The sequence below is a fragment of the Amblyomma americanum genome, chromosome 1 (assembly GCF_052857255.1).
Source record: "Amblyomma americanum isolate KBUSLIRL-KWMA chromosome 1, ASM5285725v1, whole genome shotgun sequence".
In the NCBI taxonomy this organism is placed as follows: Eukaryota; Metazoa; Arthropoda; class Arachnida; order Ixodida; family Ixodidae; genus Amblyomma; species Amblyomma americanum.
The window spans coordinates 194,814,267-194,830,720 of NC_135497.1; the positions used below are offsets into that span (position 1 = coordinate 194,814,267).

General features: G+C 52.1%; 1 long non-coding RNA gene and 1 pseudogene across 1 annotated transcript; one reads left to right on the plus strand and one right to left on the minus strand.

The window, feature by feature from the left end:
• Positions 1-277: 277 nt before the first annotated feature.
• Positions 278-9,250, minus strand: LOC144115324 (uncharacterized; annotated as a pseudogene).
• A 339-nt stretch (positions 9,251-9,589) lies between these two features.
• LOC144094439 (uncharacterized) lies at positions 9,590-11,148 on the plus strand. Its single transcript, XR_013306500.1, has 2 exons — positions 9,590-10,166; positions 10,255-11,148. It is a non-coding gene; the product is annotated as an uncharacterized LOC144094439 (long non-coding RNA).
• Positions 11,149-16,454: the final 5,306 nt, after the last annotated feature.

Here is a 16,454-nt window from a genome sequence, read left to right on the forward strand (position 1 = left end):
CATTGGGCACTCACCCTGCTAAGGTATAGCTGACGCTTGTCAGTCCCGTAGCTGCCGAGGTCCGTTGTAGCCGTTAACTTCACGTGGACGTCCCACCGCTGCCACCAGTTCTTGGGATTCAGGTAGCGTGACTGGGCCGGAGAAGAGACGAGGACGATCGGAGGAAGGAAACTTGAAAAACTTTATACAAGGACTATTTACATTATGTACAAGCACGGGCAACTGAGAGTGCTTCTCTGTAAGGAGAGCTTCTTAGGAGTCGGGAGTCTGATACCTCTCAAGAAGGGGGCTCCTTCTGGCATAGGTCTGTTGATGCCAGGAAGAAAGAAAAGGAAAGTGAACAGGCCTGCTCACTGGCTCAAGCCGAGCCACAATCGCTACCACGCGCAGATAGTAGGAGAGTTGAAAGATGGGATACAAAGACATGATAGTAAAGACGCGCTAATGACAAGGCCGATCCCGGAGGTAGTGCAATACCGGGCCAAACGATGGCGGGAGTGAAGCATCCTTCAAACTCTCCGCCACATTTCCAAAAATAAGTCCAATACCGGACATTCGCGCCTCCTATGGCATCAAACCAGCAGCTCCTTAGATACTCTTCGTATTCCCCAGATCCCTAGCTGGGGAATAGAGTTCGAAGAATGATGTCCAATCACACGATGGCACTGATGGTACCACCCACGGCAGGGCGGTCCTGATGTTTCTTCACAGCTCGGTCGAGGGAAAGGGAACACGAACCGGTCGTGTTGTCGTCCCCGCGGCTTCCAGGCGGCCGCGCACGTGCGTCCGGAGGGCACCTGCATGACACAGGAATGCAGGCTGTCTCCCCGGAGGTGTCGAAAGAGCTTGACTGGTGACCGGAACGCGGATGCTCTGTCGCAGGTGCGGCACTCGGGCAATTGTTCAAATCCAGCGTGACTGAAGGGGACCACACTGATACCGCACTTCGTCCTGGCGAGTACCGGAACGAATACGCTTATGGTTGTCGCTGGCATTCCTGTTGAACGCTATCGTCGCTATGGGGACGCTATCGTCGCTGCTTCCAGCATTCCTGTTCGAACACGTGGGGACGCTATTTTGTCGTCCCCTCTGGCAGCCCAGTAGTCACGTCCACTTCGCCGAATTCCACAGCAGGAAGGAAGCGCGAGCACAACAGCCCCCCCCCCACCGCCAGATATTGCGCCCGGAAGATGAACTGCTCGCACGTATCTCGGCTGACTGGGCGTGCCAGGAACCAGATGCTCTTTGGGAGTCTTCTGATGACCTTCAGTGCCGAAGCTCGGCATCGCTTCCCCTCGTCAGATGGCCGTCTTGGGAAATTTTCTGCAATGCTAGCCAAAAGGGATCACAGACGCCAAACCACACCTGGCAAAAGCAAGCGCCCTCAGAACCCACTCATCCCGCCAGACCAAAACTCAGGGCCAAAACTGAACTTAGCAAAACAAAAAAAGACCAACTAAAGCTTGAAGAGATCAAATGTTTTGCTTGAATGAACACATGGTTTCTCCCGACAAGTAGTATTGACAGGGCACCTGTCCAAGGCGTGTGCTCCCGCTCGAGGCGCACTTGGATAGGGAAAAAAAATTCGCTAAATGAAATCAGGTTGGTGCTGAGAGGGCACGCGGTACAGGAATAGGTGACTCGATTTGGCCGACGTGGCGTTCAATTTTGCCCGCCCCAATTCCTCAGAGTCAAGGTACGTTACACCCCTCGCTCTTACTTATCCTTTGCCGAAATGAGGAAACGTACTCCTAGGTATGTTACCTGATTATTTACAGCATTACTGCGAAGTGGGAGATATGCGCTCTTTATTAGGAACAGAATATAAAATAAACCTCCAAAACTACAAATTTGGGGGACATCCCCTTTTGTAAAATCTTTACTAGCTAAAAGGCTCGGCTTAGCCCGTCGGCAAGCTTGCCTTTCTTTTAGCGAACCTCGAAGCTGTGGTGCTGGAGTGCCAGGCTCCACCTCAGTAGACGACCACTTTTGGGCGACATATTGTGCAGCCAAGTCAAGGGGCAATGGTCCTTTTCTACTGTGAAACGGGACCCGGAGACGTAGCATGCCAGTTTGTCTATCGCCCAAACGAGGCATGCGCATTCTTTTTCAGACGTGCTATACGCCTCTTCTCGCGTGCTGAGCTTGCGGCTCAAGTAACGGACAGGCCGTGTGTGCCTGCCATCGCTTTCCTGGCAAAGAATAGCGCCTAACCCGCGGTCGCTGGCATCACATTGTATGATAAACGGTTTCGAGAAATCTGGCGCAGCCAGTATTGGGCGCTCGCTTAGGGCCGTTTTCAGACTCTGAAATGCCTTCGCTTTCTTTTGGACCCAAGAAAGATTGGCAGGCTCACTTTTTCTCAGCGCGTCGGTCAGGGGGCTGGCTAGATCAGGGTAGCCCTTTACGTAATGCTGATAATAGCCTGCTGGGCCAAGAAACGCCCTTAGTTCCGATTTTGTGGTTGGGCGGCGGTACTCCACCACGGCAGCCACTTTAAGTTCTGCAAGTCTGCGTTGGCCTCGTCCAACCACGTGCCCAAGATAGTTCACTTCTGCGCACCCCAGGTGGCATTTTCCCGCCCTTACCGTTGCTTAACCCTGCTCAGCACGGATTTCACCAAGGTTTGTCTTGCTCTACACAGCTGGTTGAGTTTACTTATGATATCGCAGTTGCTATTGATAAACAGAAAGTTATTGATTGCATTTTTTTGGACTTCCAGAAGGCATTTGATATTGTTGCGCATGATCTCCTTGTTTCTAAATTACGCAGCTACAATTTTAATGAAAGAGTCATTGTATGGACCTCTGAATACCTATCCCTACGGCAGCAGTGTATAGTTGTTGGTGGTCGTTCCTCAAACTATGGCTCTGTCACTTCAGGCGTCCCCCAGGGCTCTGTTCTGGGGCCACTTCTTTTTTTGTTGTATTTAAATGATATTAATGCTGATGTTACTTCTTCGTTCAGAATGTTCGCAGACGACTGCGTGATTTATAGAATTATAGATAGTTCACTTGATGTGCAAAGCCTGCAAAACGACTTAGATAAGATAGCCATGTGGTGTAATGATTGGGACATGACTTTGAATACTAAAAAGTGTGTACACGTCACCTTTTCGAGGAAGCGTTCCTACCCTGCTTATATCTACACTATAAACCATGCGGCCTTGAAAAAAGAACAGAATTTTAAATACTTAGGCGTTTATCTTACTGCTGACCTGAGGTGGTCAAAGCATGTTAATTACGTCGTAAAGAAAGCTGCTGGTATATTAGGTTTGTTAAGAAGAAATTTCAGCCACCTTCCACAGCATCTCAAAGAACAGCTATATTTTACTCGCGTCCGCACAGTACTCGAATATGCATCAGTGTGCTGGGACCCGCACACACAAGAACTTATTGACAAATTGGAAAAAATTCAAAATAGGGCAGTCCGCTTTGTACTTGGAAACTATTCCAGGACACTCAGTGTCTCGGAAAGCAAAAGGAATCTTCAGTGGCCAGAACTTAAAACTCGAAGAAGAAACCTGAGATTAAAAGTTTTGCATAACATTTTCTATTCCAAGACTGGCATAGACGGATCAAAATATTTGAAGCCGCCTTTCTATGTCTCGAAGCGAAGGGACCACAAATTAAAGCTTCATGAATTTCCTTTTAAAGGTGACGTACTCTGTTATTCGTTTTTTCTGCGAACAGTTCGCGAATGGAATGCTTTGCCGCCACATATTGTTAATGTTCTACCTAATGATGCCTTTTTTCACGCGTTAAGTGCATGATTTTTTGTTTTTTGAATGTGAAAGTGCCCCCCTGCTGTAATGCTGAAAGGCGATGCAGGTACCAAAAAAAAAAAACTAGCCTCAAGCAGTCGGCTCAACACAATACGCAGGTGTTCAGTGTTCTCCTCCAAGTTTGAAAAACAGTACGAGCATTTTTCAAGCCGAAGCTCAACATTACAGGGCGAAACGTGCCCGCGGGGGACACGAATGCTGCGTACCTGCTGGCGTGCTCAGTGAGTGGCACCTGCCAGTGACCACGAACTAAATCCAGTGTGGATATATATTCTGATTTAGCGACTGTTTCAACCCTCTCTTCGATTTTCGGAATGGGGTAGGTCTGGTCTACTGTGATTGAATTCAGTCTCCGGTAGTCCACGCAAGGTCTGGGATCCTTGCCTGGAACCTCTACAATAATGATTGGTGACGTATTGTCACTTTCACAGGGCACTATGACGTCAAGTTCGCACATACGGCGGATCTCCGTCTCAACGATTTCTTTTTGTCTTGGAGAGACACGGTGCGGTTTGCTCCTGATTGGCTGTTCGCTAGACAGCTGAATGCCGTGTTCGGCGAGGGTTGTTTTTCCTGGCTTGTTTGAAAACACCGCCTCAAAGTCGCGGACGACGTTTTTGATGTCTCCTCGTTGATTTTCTGACAAACGTGGCTCTTTGTCGATTTAATTTAGCAGCTCATTCGCTGCCTGCTCGTCCTCATGTAGGACATAAGGTATGTCTGAGATCTCTTCCCCTGGCATGTTCAGCGCCATGTTAACCCTAGCCTGACGCTGCACATAGGGCTTCATCAAATTTATGTGGATTATCCGATTCTTTTTGTTCTTAAATTTGACCTCATAGTTGGTGTCCGAAAGCTTGGACACCACCCTAGCTGGCCCTTCCCATTGCACCTCAAGCTTGTTCCTTTTTGACGGACGCAGCAACATCACCTGGTCGCCAGATTGAAAGGTGCGCTTGTGTGCAGATTTGTCAAAGTACACTTTAGACATGACTGCGCTGCTCTGACGTTATTGCTTAGAGCTCTTAACGATGGGTCGCTTTTCTGCTCTGCAATGCGTACTTTCCTATCAACCTTAGTCAACTCCTCCCAACAAGTCGAAGCAGGTGTTAATGTAGAGCCCTTCGCGTTGGTTCCTGTTGCCCCATTCTCTACGGAGTCGGCAATTCCTTGGATTTCATGAGCTACCGCTGGTTCGGGAACACCTTCATGGTCATGCTCATGCGGTTCAGATGGATCAGTTTTCTTACAAGAATCCCCCGGCTGGTCGGGAGAATGGTTCGGTGCCTGCTCATTTATCAGAGCGGAGTCGAGTTTCTTTGCGAGCTCTTGCGCTCGAGAATGTGTTAGCGTCATGCAAGCCAAGCCCGAGGTGAAAGAGAGACCTTTCTCTTTCAGCAGCTGCTCGGATTTGTTCGAAAACAGGTAGGGCAAGTGTGTCGGCAAGTTTGCGCTAACTGCCGCTTCTGTGTCTATCCTGCCAAAATTCCCCTCTATGGTCACCTTCGCTATAGGCAAGCATGCACTCTGTTCTTCGGCGACCTGCTTAATCCAGGCGCATTCGCCGGTGTAGTCCGTGGAGGAAACACAGGGCGGGTGAGCAACATCCATGGTAGTCACTGAATCCCGCAGTGCCCTGAATTTCTTGCCATTTATAATCACGTCCCGCATGTATGGCTCCAACAATTTAAGGTTTTCCTCCGTGTCTCGCATGCACGCGAACGCCATCTTTTGCTGTTTGCAGGTCACTGAGATGTGACCCTCCTTGTTGCAATTATAGCAGACAATGGGCTTTCGCGCTTCAAACGCGCGAGCTCCAGGTGCCTGCTGTTTCGGCGAATCGGCAGATTTGGGTGACTCCATCTTGTTTTCGCTACCTCCTCCTTTTGATCCCGGTTCCTCTGTTCGGCGATCTCGGCGTGCTGGTGACACCCTTTGGTCGGGGATCCTCTTTAAATAGGTTTCTCCCTTTCCTAACCTGTTAGCGTACCCTGCCTTGCTTTGGAGGTTTCGGCGAACGTAATACTCGTCTGCGAGCTGTGCTGCTTTCTCTAGGTCTATATCTGTTAGCCTATCTTGCAGCCATATCCTCAGATCTTCTGGAATCGCGCTATAGTACTGCTCTAGTGTGATGCACTCCAGTACCTTGTCATGACTTCCGTGCACCTCAGCGGTCTTAAGCCATTCGTTTAGGTTGACTTTAAGCCGGTACGCGAAGTCAGTATGTGACTCTCCGCCTTTCTTTGCCTGCCTGAATCGCTGCCTAAAGGCTTCAGCAGAAAGCCGGTACTTTCTAAGCAGTGCGCGCTTTACCTTCTAGTAGTCATCACACTCTTCCCGTGAGAGGCGAGCCACCACTTAGGCCGCCTGGCACGGAAGGAGAGGAAGTAACTTCTCCGACCAAGCGCTCTTGTCGATGTGCACCTTCCCGCATGCACGTTCGAAATTTACCAAAAAGAGTGCAATATCGCCTCCCACGCGGTATGGTGAGATGAGATCCTGCAATCTCTGCCTCCCTTGCTCCTTTACCGAAGCTACAGGGCTAAGACGCGCCAAATTCCCTCTGTTCGACGCGATTTCGATCTCCTTCAGTTTTCGAGCATGTTCTCTCGCTTTTTCCTCTGCCTCACGGACCTCCCGTCTCTCTTGAGCCAGCCGAAGCTCTTCTTTTTCTTTCTTGCGTCCAACAATCGTTTCCGAAGCCTGGTCGACATCCTCAGTAGTCACCTCCTCCTGCCGCATAACCTAGAGAATTTCTTTTTTTCTTTTCGCAGAACGTAGCGAAATCCCCAGCTCCTGGCAAATTTCGAGCAGCTCCTGCACTTTTAACTTCTCCATCGTGAGTTCCACCATGCGTTAGCAAGCCCACTAAAACAAAAGCCCTAGCTTGAAGTGGACAAAGCAGTTTCCCTAAATCAATTTTCCAGACAACAGGAATCCGCACCTAGCATCTGCCTGTGCTAGTACGGTCTGGCGAAATGAACGGAAAACATTGGGCACTCACCCTGCTAAGGTATAGCTGACGCTTGTCAGTCCCGTAGCTGCCGAGGTCCGTTGTAGCCGGTAACTTCACGTGGACGTCCCACCGCTGCCACCAGTTCTTGGGATTCAGGTAGCGTGACTGGGCCGGAGAAGAGACGAGGACGATCGGAGGAAGGAAACTTGAAAAACTTTATACAAGGACTATTTACATTATGTACAAGCACGGGCAACTGAGAGTGCTTTTCTGTAAGGAGAGTTTCTTAGGAGTCGGGAGTCTCTGATACCTCTCAAGAAGGGGGCTCCTTCTGGCATAGGTCTGTTGCTGCCAGGAAGAAAGAAAAGGAAAGTGAACAGGCCTGCTCACTGGCTCAAGCCGAGCCACAATCGCTACCACGCGCAGATAGTAGGAGAGTTGAAAGATGGGATACAAAGACATGATAGTAAAGACGCGCTAATGACAAGGCCGATCCCGGAGGTAGTGCAATACCGGGCCAAACGGTGGCGGGAGTGAAGCATCCTTCAAACTCTCTGCCACATTTCCAAAAATAAGTCCAATACCGGACATTCGCGCCTCCTATGGCATCAAACCAGCAGCTCCTTAGATACTCTTCGTATTCCCCAGATCCCTAGCTGGGGAATACAGTTCGAAGAATGATGTCCAATCACACGATGGCACTGATGGTACCACCCACGGCAGGGCGGTCCTGATGTTTCTTCGCAGCTAGGTCGAGGAAAGGGAACAGGACCCGGTCACGTCGTCGTCTCCGCGGCTTCCAGGCGGCCGCGCACGTGCGTCCGGAGGGCACCTGCATGACACAGGAATGCAGGCTGTCTCCCCGTAGGTGTCGAAAGAGCTTGACTGGTGACCGGAACGCGGAGGCTCTGTCGCAGGTGCGGCACTCGGGCAATTGTTCAAATCCAGCGTGACTGAAGGGGACCACACTGGTACCGCACTTCGTCCTGGCGAGTACCGGAACGAATACGCTTATGGTCGTCGCTGGCATTCCTGTTGGACGCTATCGTCGCTATGGGGACGCTATCGTCGCTGCTTCCGGCATTCCTGTTCGAACACGTGGGGACGCTATTGTCGTCGTCCCCTCTGGCAGGCCTGCAGTCACGTCTACTTCGCCGAATTTCACAGCAGGAAGGAAGCGCGAGCACAAAAGGGCACCACCCGGATGGGTGGCAACAGCGCTAGAGGTAGCCCTGGTCGTAGCAGGTGGTTCCGTTGACTCCCCGGAACGGGCTCAGGAACGGTAGGAAGTCCACGGTGCAGCGCCGTAGAACTTGAGATCACTGGAGCAGTAGCCGGCGTTGCTCTCTTCCATCCGAGGCGTTCCTGACCCGCCGGAACCTCCCCTTCTCCCCCCCCCCCCCGTGCCTCGCTCTCCCTCGTGCTTTTAGAACCTTGGCGTTGGTAAACGTCATCCTTGTCGACGTCCTCTTCTTCTCTTCTCCACCAATCTTCTCTTCCCACCTCACCGAATACTTCTTCATCTTCTTTTTTCTTCGGTTAATCCACGTCATCCTTATCGCATCCTTGTCGTCTTCTTCCAACCTCTTTCGTTCATACTTCTATTTCAAACTCCCTATTATATGTGACATATTGCTGCCTATGTCTGTTTTTAGCAATCTGGCGTGCTCGATTCGGGAGGTGCAGGGTTCGATCCTCAGTGCCGCCGGGTACCCACCGATTTTCTAATGGGTACAAGGTTTCCTCCGGCCTGGTGCTTGGCTCTTCTGGGGTGAGATGCTTGGAAAAAAGGGTCTTTCACACACGATAGTGGCATATCGTACACCTTGGTGGTCCGTCTTGGTGGTCCGTGTCACATGGGCCGGGTAGTGGTTCGTAACTGTTGACACGCCGGCACAAAGCACTGAGCAATTCATCGGAGGGCGGAGCTTCCTGATCCGCTGTAACAATGCGGCTGAGTGGCCGCGGCCATGGTAGCTGCTTGACGTCTGAAAGAACCTAACAGCCAAATCTCTTAACCAACATACACAGGAGCGTTAAACGCAGGAGGGCGCGCATATCTAAAAGTCGCCGACTAGGAATCACCAACTTTCGCGCGCGATAATGAGTGCTGTGCTGCGTTTGGCTCAGGTATATAATAATAGCAACCTGGGTCGCGCAAGCCCCACCAGTGGCAGCACCTTCTATCGCAGGGCATTGGCGCATCGCATGACCGCTTCACCGCAGGCCCCCAGTTACCTATAAATGTAAAATAGAGAATGACTAATTCTGCATATACGGTCTTGAAACCATTACACTATCGCGTCATGCCTTTAAAGCTTAGCTTTTGCCTGTTTTGCCGCCGTTTTTCCTCTTTAAGAAGCAGGATGTGAAACGAGCTGTTGCAGACAGTTTGGCCTCAGCTTGAGCAGCCCCATCTTGTCTTTTGGCGTCACCATACTTGGGTACAGCCCCAGCACTGCTTTTTTCCGCCACGTGAAATTTCCCATTCGAATCGCAGTGGCTGCCATGATAATTTTTATAGTATTTCTATTTCTGTCTCTGTTGAATTAATATCACCCGCTATCTCCAACATCCTCGTCTATACCTCCCATTTCATGGCCAATCCCCCAGCGTGGGTCGGCGTCATTTGTTGTTTGGATCATCGTCAACGTCATCGCCTGCCACCCTCACATTCATGCCATTCTTCCTTTTGCCTAAAACGCAGTCAAGCAAAAAAGGAACTGCGTCGCTGTAATCTTTTACATTTATCCAGCTGTGGCTTGTCTTCAGTGGAATGCGGATTTGAATATCAAAATTTCAAGATCATGCAACGCTGCGCCTTTGGAAAATAGGCGCTATGATTCTAATTATATGCGCAACTCTTTAATAAAAATTGATGCAATCCTGCATGTCGCGGCCCCGTTTGTCCGAGAGCCCTTGGCAGGCATGCCTCGCCAGTGACTCTGGCAGCGCCGACAAAGAAGTTTGCAGAGATCGAGCGCACGCGCACCGCCGATCCACGGAGCGCTGACACCGCACTGGAAGCCAGACCGGCGGAGGTGGGGGCGACACCACCTCCGCCGCTGGCGTTCGGTGCGGCGCCACGGTGCGCCTCGGCTGGCCGCCATCGCCAGAGAGAGCAGCGTGGAGTCCGCGGCGCGGGTGCAGGTGAACGTCAACGGCTACCTGAGCCGGCAGTGGATCATCGCGGGGCTCGGCTGTTCACCTACGCTTGCGTGAGCCCGTCCACGCCCGATCGTGCGCCAGCAGCAGCACCCTGATGGAGAACGCCGAGGGAAAGGCAGCTGCATCGCGTCCTGGGGGCAAAGACAGCGCTCACACTCGAAGCATCGACGGCGCCTTCCCCCCTGCGCTGGCCAACGCCCACTCGACTACTATGGAGGCCCTGCTGTCACTGCCCCCGGTCGCGGAGTGGACTCATTGGTGAGCCATGAATTAATACTGGAGCGCGTAACAGATGCGTCGTTTTCGTCACCTTCGCCTCCACTGACCCGTTCTCCGCGTTGTCCAGAGAATAACTGCCAGACCAGGAGAGAACAACTACACCCGCGCAGCAGCTGGACGCTGGTCAGGGAAGCGGCCGGCAGCGATGGACCAGCCGCTGTGGCCGCACTTTCTGCCAGGTGTGCTGGGATGTTCCAGCGAAAATGTGAGAGGTAAAACGCTTCACAGCACGGCTCCTACGAAGCTGCATGCACGGCGACATGACTTTGCAACAACGACGAAGCGATGCGCCTTGACTTCTGGATCCAGTTCAACATGCTTTCAGAGCACCTGTGTGTTGAACTGCACTTTGTGCGGTTCGCATGGACCAAAAACTTTTTTCTCCCTCCTCGGACATTGCTGGGGAAGCATGCTGAGGTGGGATTATGTGAAACAATGATCAGGCAGAGTCATATGCACTGTTGTGATAAGCGCGACCTTTTTGCTCAAGACAGCTGGAGGTTGGTGTCAGCAAAGACAATGCCGTGACCGTGAGAATGCAGCCTGTAAGCAAGGCGAAGGGTACAGAGTGTCTCGCCGCACGTTTATTGATCTTTCTCTTGCTTGCCTTTTCCTTCCAGGTGCATTTGTGGTTTCGTTCGTGGTTTTCGGTGACAGCTGCACCACTTCCACGCTCGGTCGCATGAGCTTTTCGTCGCACTTAATGATTTTTGTGGACTTTCACTTGCATCACTTCTATAATACTTTGTGGACATTTTTTTTTTCACTGCACTTCTCTAGTCACGCCTGAGGCATGCAGGCGTAGCTATACAAGCTCTTCCCACATTTTTTTGTCACTGCTTATTGGGGCTGCACGGTGCAGCCACTAGTGTTGTAACAAGCGGACTTTGTGTTTTGGTATTTCTTCCGTGTTTTCTATGATGTATTTTCCTATTTCTGCCAATAAAAGAAGTAGAAACTATGTTGTCTTCCAAGCAGCTTCAGCCCATCAGCCAGTCACCCTCGCATGCACGTAACATTGGTGAGGTGCCAAACGCGTGTTAGAACAAGCTTCAGCATTAAGAGAGGATCTCAGTCACGGTACAACATCATTTCATTGTTGCTGTCTAAATAAAAAAGTTCACCCAGTCTTGTGTATTTTTTTGCTTCTCATACTCATTGATTTGTGCTACAAATTTGCAACTGGACGGAACTGTCCTCAGTGTCACTTTAAGAGCAGTTTCTCACCGCGAGTGAAGTAGCGAAGACAGTCCCAAAACAATGTCTTTCCCACTATAGATGTGAAAATTAAAAAGAAAAATAGTTCAGGCATTGTTTTTATTCTTTCTGTTCTTTGGTTCGCAGTGCAAATTTACCTGCTAATATTCTATGCTCCAGGCTCGCATCTGATCTGTCGTCTTCATCACTATCAGCCGCTGAGTTAGGTTGCTGCGCTAGCCGCGGCCGTCTTGGCGCAGCAAAGTTCCTGACCTCATCTCTGCAGCGGACTTTCGCCTGCCCCTGCTACTTCCTCCTCTCCTTGAAATCCCCTCTCTTAACCTAACGGGCCGCCGTTAGTCTCTTCTTATTACATCAGCCGTCCAAGTAGATCTGTGTGACAGTGCGCTGCGCGTCTCCGCAGTGCCGCTATCTCTGGCGGCATCTTCCCATAGCGGGACCCCGGAGGCGCTTGAGCAAGATGCTGTATGGCGCCAGGAATCCTCGGCTGTCGGGAGCCAATGCTAATTAGGGGACCGGAGGCCGACAGCCTGGCCTTCAGCTTTATTCGCACGCCGTCAAGCATTCAACTGGTGAAGCACATCCTGCAAGAGGGACAGGGGAGTGTTGTGGATCGGGTAGCATGCCGTCGCTCAGCAGGTGTTGTCGGGCAGAACAGGAACGAAGCGGTCCGGAGACGGATTTAAGGTGACCAAAAGGGAGAACTTTATGTACAGTATTTACATTGTCATGGTAGCGTAACAACTTGGTCGGAGACCGACCGGCGGAGCGGCCACTCTACTCGAGAGTCAGAACACACACCACTCCACTCCCTTCTGCTCGGAGTTTCTCTGTCGGCGAGCCGGGTATTCTCCTCGCAGCCGGGACACCCAGGTCCTCCTCTCCACGTCCGCTGCTCGGTCACAGCCTGTGCCAGCGCGCCCAGCTAGCAGCCATTCTGGGAAGGCGGGTTTGGCCCGGAAGCGTCCCCAAAGTCATCCCGCACTCCAGGCCCGCGGGAAGGCCGAACGAGGCAATCAGGACAACAAAGGGAGGGTCCTGCATATGGACGTCCGCGAGCGACGGCGCCTCCCAGTCTCCGCCTGTGGGTCCGTCACGGCCACATCTGCCGTTGATTAGGTCGTCCCAGCCCAAGGATCACAACAGCTCGTCCGCCGCCAGGAAGAGGCCTCGAAAGGGGCTACATCTGCTCGGTGTCCTCTGAAGAGACCGGATCAGCTGGACAGGTCCCTTGTTCTCCGGGTGGTCCTGATGGGGAATGACTGCAGGCCCAGACTCTCTGGTAGGGCATTAGTGATCAAGCCTGCACAATGCCCCAATCCAGCAAGGCAAGAGCACCACCGACCACCCCGAGCCGTGCCAGGCAATCCAGGAACAACGCCTTAAGCTGTTCTGCATGAATACGCCCCGTTTTCCCCACTCCCAGGGCGTCAGGTAGGGTGAGCTGCGTGCATATTAGACATATGTGGGCGATTTCAGAGCCCAGCACCTTACAATTTTGAATGAGATTTCGCGGCATTGTGAAAAGAAACCGAAGCTGCCGCTGCAATCAAGAGACAAACAGCCGATGGATGGGTTACGAGAGCCTAAAGTTGGACACACGGGAGGAGTTCAACATCACATTTATCATTCTCACCTATAAGCTACAACTGAACACAATATCAAATGCGGAAGGGCACTCATAAAAACGAAGGTAAAAGCAAAAAAAACTTTCATTACGCCAGGTACGCTTAGACGAGCGCCTGGAATAGCCAATTTCGCTTAGCGAACAAAGCCTCTGCTGAGGCCATCGGCATTACCATTTTCTTTACCCTTCCGGTAGCGAACTTCAAAATTATGGTCCTGTAGGGCGAGACTCCAGCGGAGCAAGCGTCCGTTTTTCGGAGACATGTTCTGAAGCCAGGTCAACGGACAGTGATCAGTCTCGATGACGAATCGCGAACCGGCCAGGTAACACCGAAGTTTGTGGGTGGCCCACACTAAACAAGTGCACTCCTTCTCCGTGGCACTGTACGCCTCTTCACGGGTCGTCAGTTTTCGGCTTACGAATAACACAGGGTGTTCCTCTCCGTTCTCGTCGCGCTGGCTCAGGACCGCCCCCATCCCCCTCTCACTCGCGTCGCATTGAACAATGAAGGTGCGGTCGTAGGAAGGAGCCTTTAGTACAGGCCGGCTGGTAAGCGCTTTCTTCAACGCGAGAAAAGCCTGCTCTTTGCTGGTATTCCAGTTCACCTTAATCGGCTCCTCCTTCCTTAAGCTATCTGTGAGCGGACTCGCCATTTCCGAGTAGCCTGGAATATAATGCTGATAATAGCCAGCCAACCCTAGAAAGGCGCGTATGTCAGTCTTTGTAGACGGCCTAGGATAATCGCGTATGGCTGCGACCTTAGCGTCCAGCGGCCGGCGGTAGCCCCGTCCGATAACGTGACCAAGGTACTCGACCTCAGCTTTACCAAGCTTGCACTTCTCAGCCCGGACAGCCAATCCCGCGTCTCGCAGTCGGGTCGAAACCTCGCGCAAGTGGCGCAGGTGAGCCTCCCAGTTGTCAGAGAAGACGGCAATGTCGTCCAGGTAAGGAAGCGCGTATGCTTCTGTACCTGTCAGCACCCGATCCATCAGCCGAGAAAAGCAAAACGGCGCGTTTTTGAGCCCGAAGCTCATCACGAGTGGTCGGAAAGTGCCGAGTGGAGAGATAAAGGCCGCGTACTGACTGGCTCTATCCGTCAGGGGAACCTGCCAGTAGCCGCGGGTTAGATCAAGAGTTGAGACGTACTGTGCCTTGCTGACCGTTTCTACCCGCTCCTCCAAATTAGGGATAGGATAAAGTTGGTCTCGTGTGATGGCATTTAGCTTTCGGTAGTCGATGCAGGGCCGTGGTTCCTTCCCGGGTGTTTCTACCAGTATGATAGGTGACGTGTATTCGCTCTTCGTTGGCACAATAACGCCGAGGTCAAGCATGCGGTGAATCTCAGCATTAAGGATCTCCCTTTGCCTCGGAGAGACGCGATACGGTCTGGAGCGAATAGGCTCGTCGGTGGTCACCTGAATATCATGCTCCACTAAGAGTGTCTTTCCCGGCCTGTCAGCGAAAGTGTCCTCGAAATCTGAAAGTAGCTGCTGGAGGTCCTCTTTCTGTTGTTCGGTAAGCTCTGCATCACCCCGTATCCTCTCGAGAACTCCAGTAAAAGAGGGGATGTCACCGCCTGGAAATACAAAATCTGTTTGCACCTCTTCAGGTGCATTCAGCGCCAGCTGGACGATTGCTTCGCGTTGTCGATAGGGCTTCATAAGGTTACAGTGGTAGATCTTTACCTCGTTCCGCCTACCCGGGATCTTTACCGCGTAGTTCGTTTCTGACAGTTTTTCCACAACCTGCGCGGGGCCCTTCCACTGCACGTCCAGCTTGTTTGCCTTCGACGCGGCCAGCAGCATTACCCTGTCTCCCGCCGAAAACGATCGCTGTCGTGCGTTTCGGTCGTAGTAGAGTTTAGCTTTCTGCTGGGCCGACTTCATGTTGGCCTCAGCGAGCTCTCTGCATGACTGAAGCCGTTCCAGAAGCTGAAGTACATATTCAAGGACGGTGGGATCCTCACCTTTGCCCTCCCAAGATTCGCGAAGCATGCGAAGGGGCGACCTGAGCGACCGGCCGTATACCAGTTCTGCTGGACTAAAACCGGTGGCTTCATGTGGCACTGACCGAAGCGCGAACATGGTAGCTGGCAAGCATGCCTCCCAGTCTCGGCGGTGCTCGTAGCACAAGGCCCTGAGGACTCTTTTTAGTACGGAGTGCCACGCCTCGACACTATTGCTCTGAGGGTGTCTGATAGAGCTGTGGATAAGGCGAATGCCGCATTTCTCTAGAAACGTGACCGTAAGTGCGCTCGTAAAAACGCTGCCTTGGTCACTCTGTAACTCGGCGGGGAAACCTATTCTAGAAAAGACCTTTAACAGCCCGTCGACAATTCCCACGGAGTTCAGCTCTTTCAGGGGAATTGCCTCCGGGAACTTCGTCGCTGGGCAGATGAGTGTTAAAATGTAGCGATAGCCTGATGCGGTCACAGGTAGTGGACCTACAACGTCCACCACAAGGCGCCGGAACGGTTCGCTAATTAGTGGCACAAGTTTCAAGGGCGCCTTGCATTTATCGTGGGATTTTCCTACCCTCTGACATGCGTCGCAGGTCTGGACAAATCTTTCAACATCTTTGAAGCCCCCTGGCCAATAAAATTCTCTTAAAAGCCGGGCCTTTGTTTTTTTGATGCCGAGATGGCCGGACCAGCCGCTTCCGTGACACAGCTTTAGAAGGCCTGCCCGATATTTTTGGGGCACCACTAGCTGGTCGTAGTGCACACCTTTTTTGTCTTTGTACTGCCGATAAAGTACTCCTGCGCGCTGCGTCAGAGCGACGTTTTTCTTTCCCAGTCCCTCACCGACATGATCATGCAAATCTCGGAGAGTTGCATCGCTGTCCTGTTCAGCTGCGATGGTCTGTCGGTCTACCTTAATCAACTCGGGAAAGCCGTCCAACTGGGGAGGCAGAACCGAAATTTCCAACTCCTCAATGGCCTCGCCACACGGCGCTGAAGACGTCTCATTTCCGAAAGGAGCGGTCTCTGCGCCATCCTGCACAGTATTTTCGCCCGTTGCATGCCTCTCTGCTTCCCCGGAACGACTCAACTGAGCCGCGATTTCGCGGGCTTTAGAACGCGTAAGCGCGTGCACGGAGCGATCCCCATAGCTCAACCCCCTCGTCTCCAACTGCTCCTCCGAGCGGTTTGAAAAGAGGTAGGGGCACTGCTCTGGCAAGGTCGCCGACACCGCCGCTTCAGTGTGCAATATCCCAAACGGGCCCTCAATGGTGACGCGCGCGACAGGCAGACAGACACTGTCCTCTTGGGCCACCTGCCTGATCCACGCGCACTCGCCCGTGAACTCCTTCGGCGAAACGAGCGCGGGGTGCACCACGTCCATAGTAGCGGCGGAGTCGCGTAGAACGCGGCACTCTCTCCCATTCACTGTCATTTTGCGCATATACGGTGTTAGTAGGCG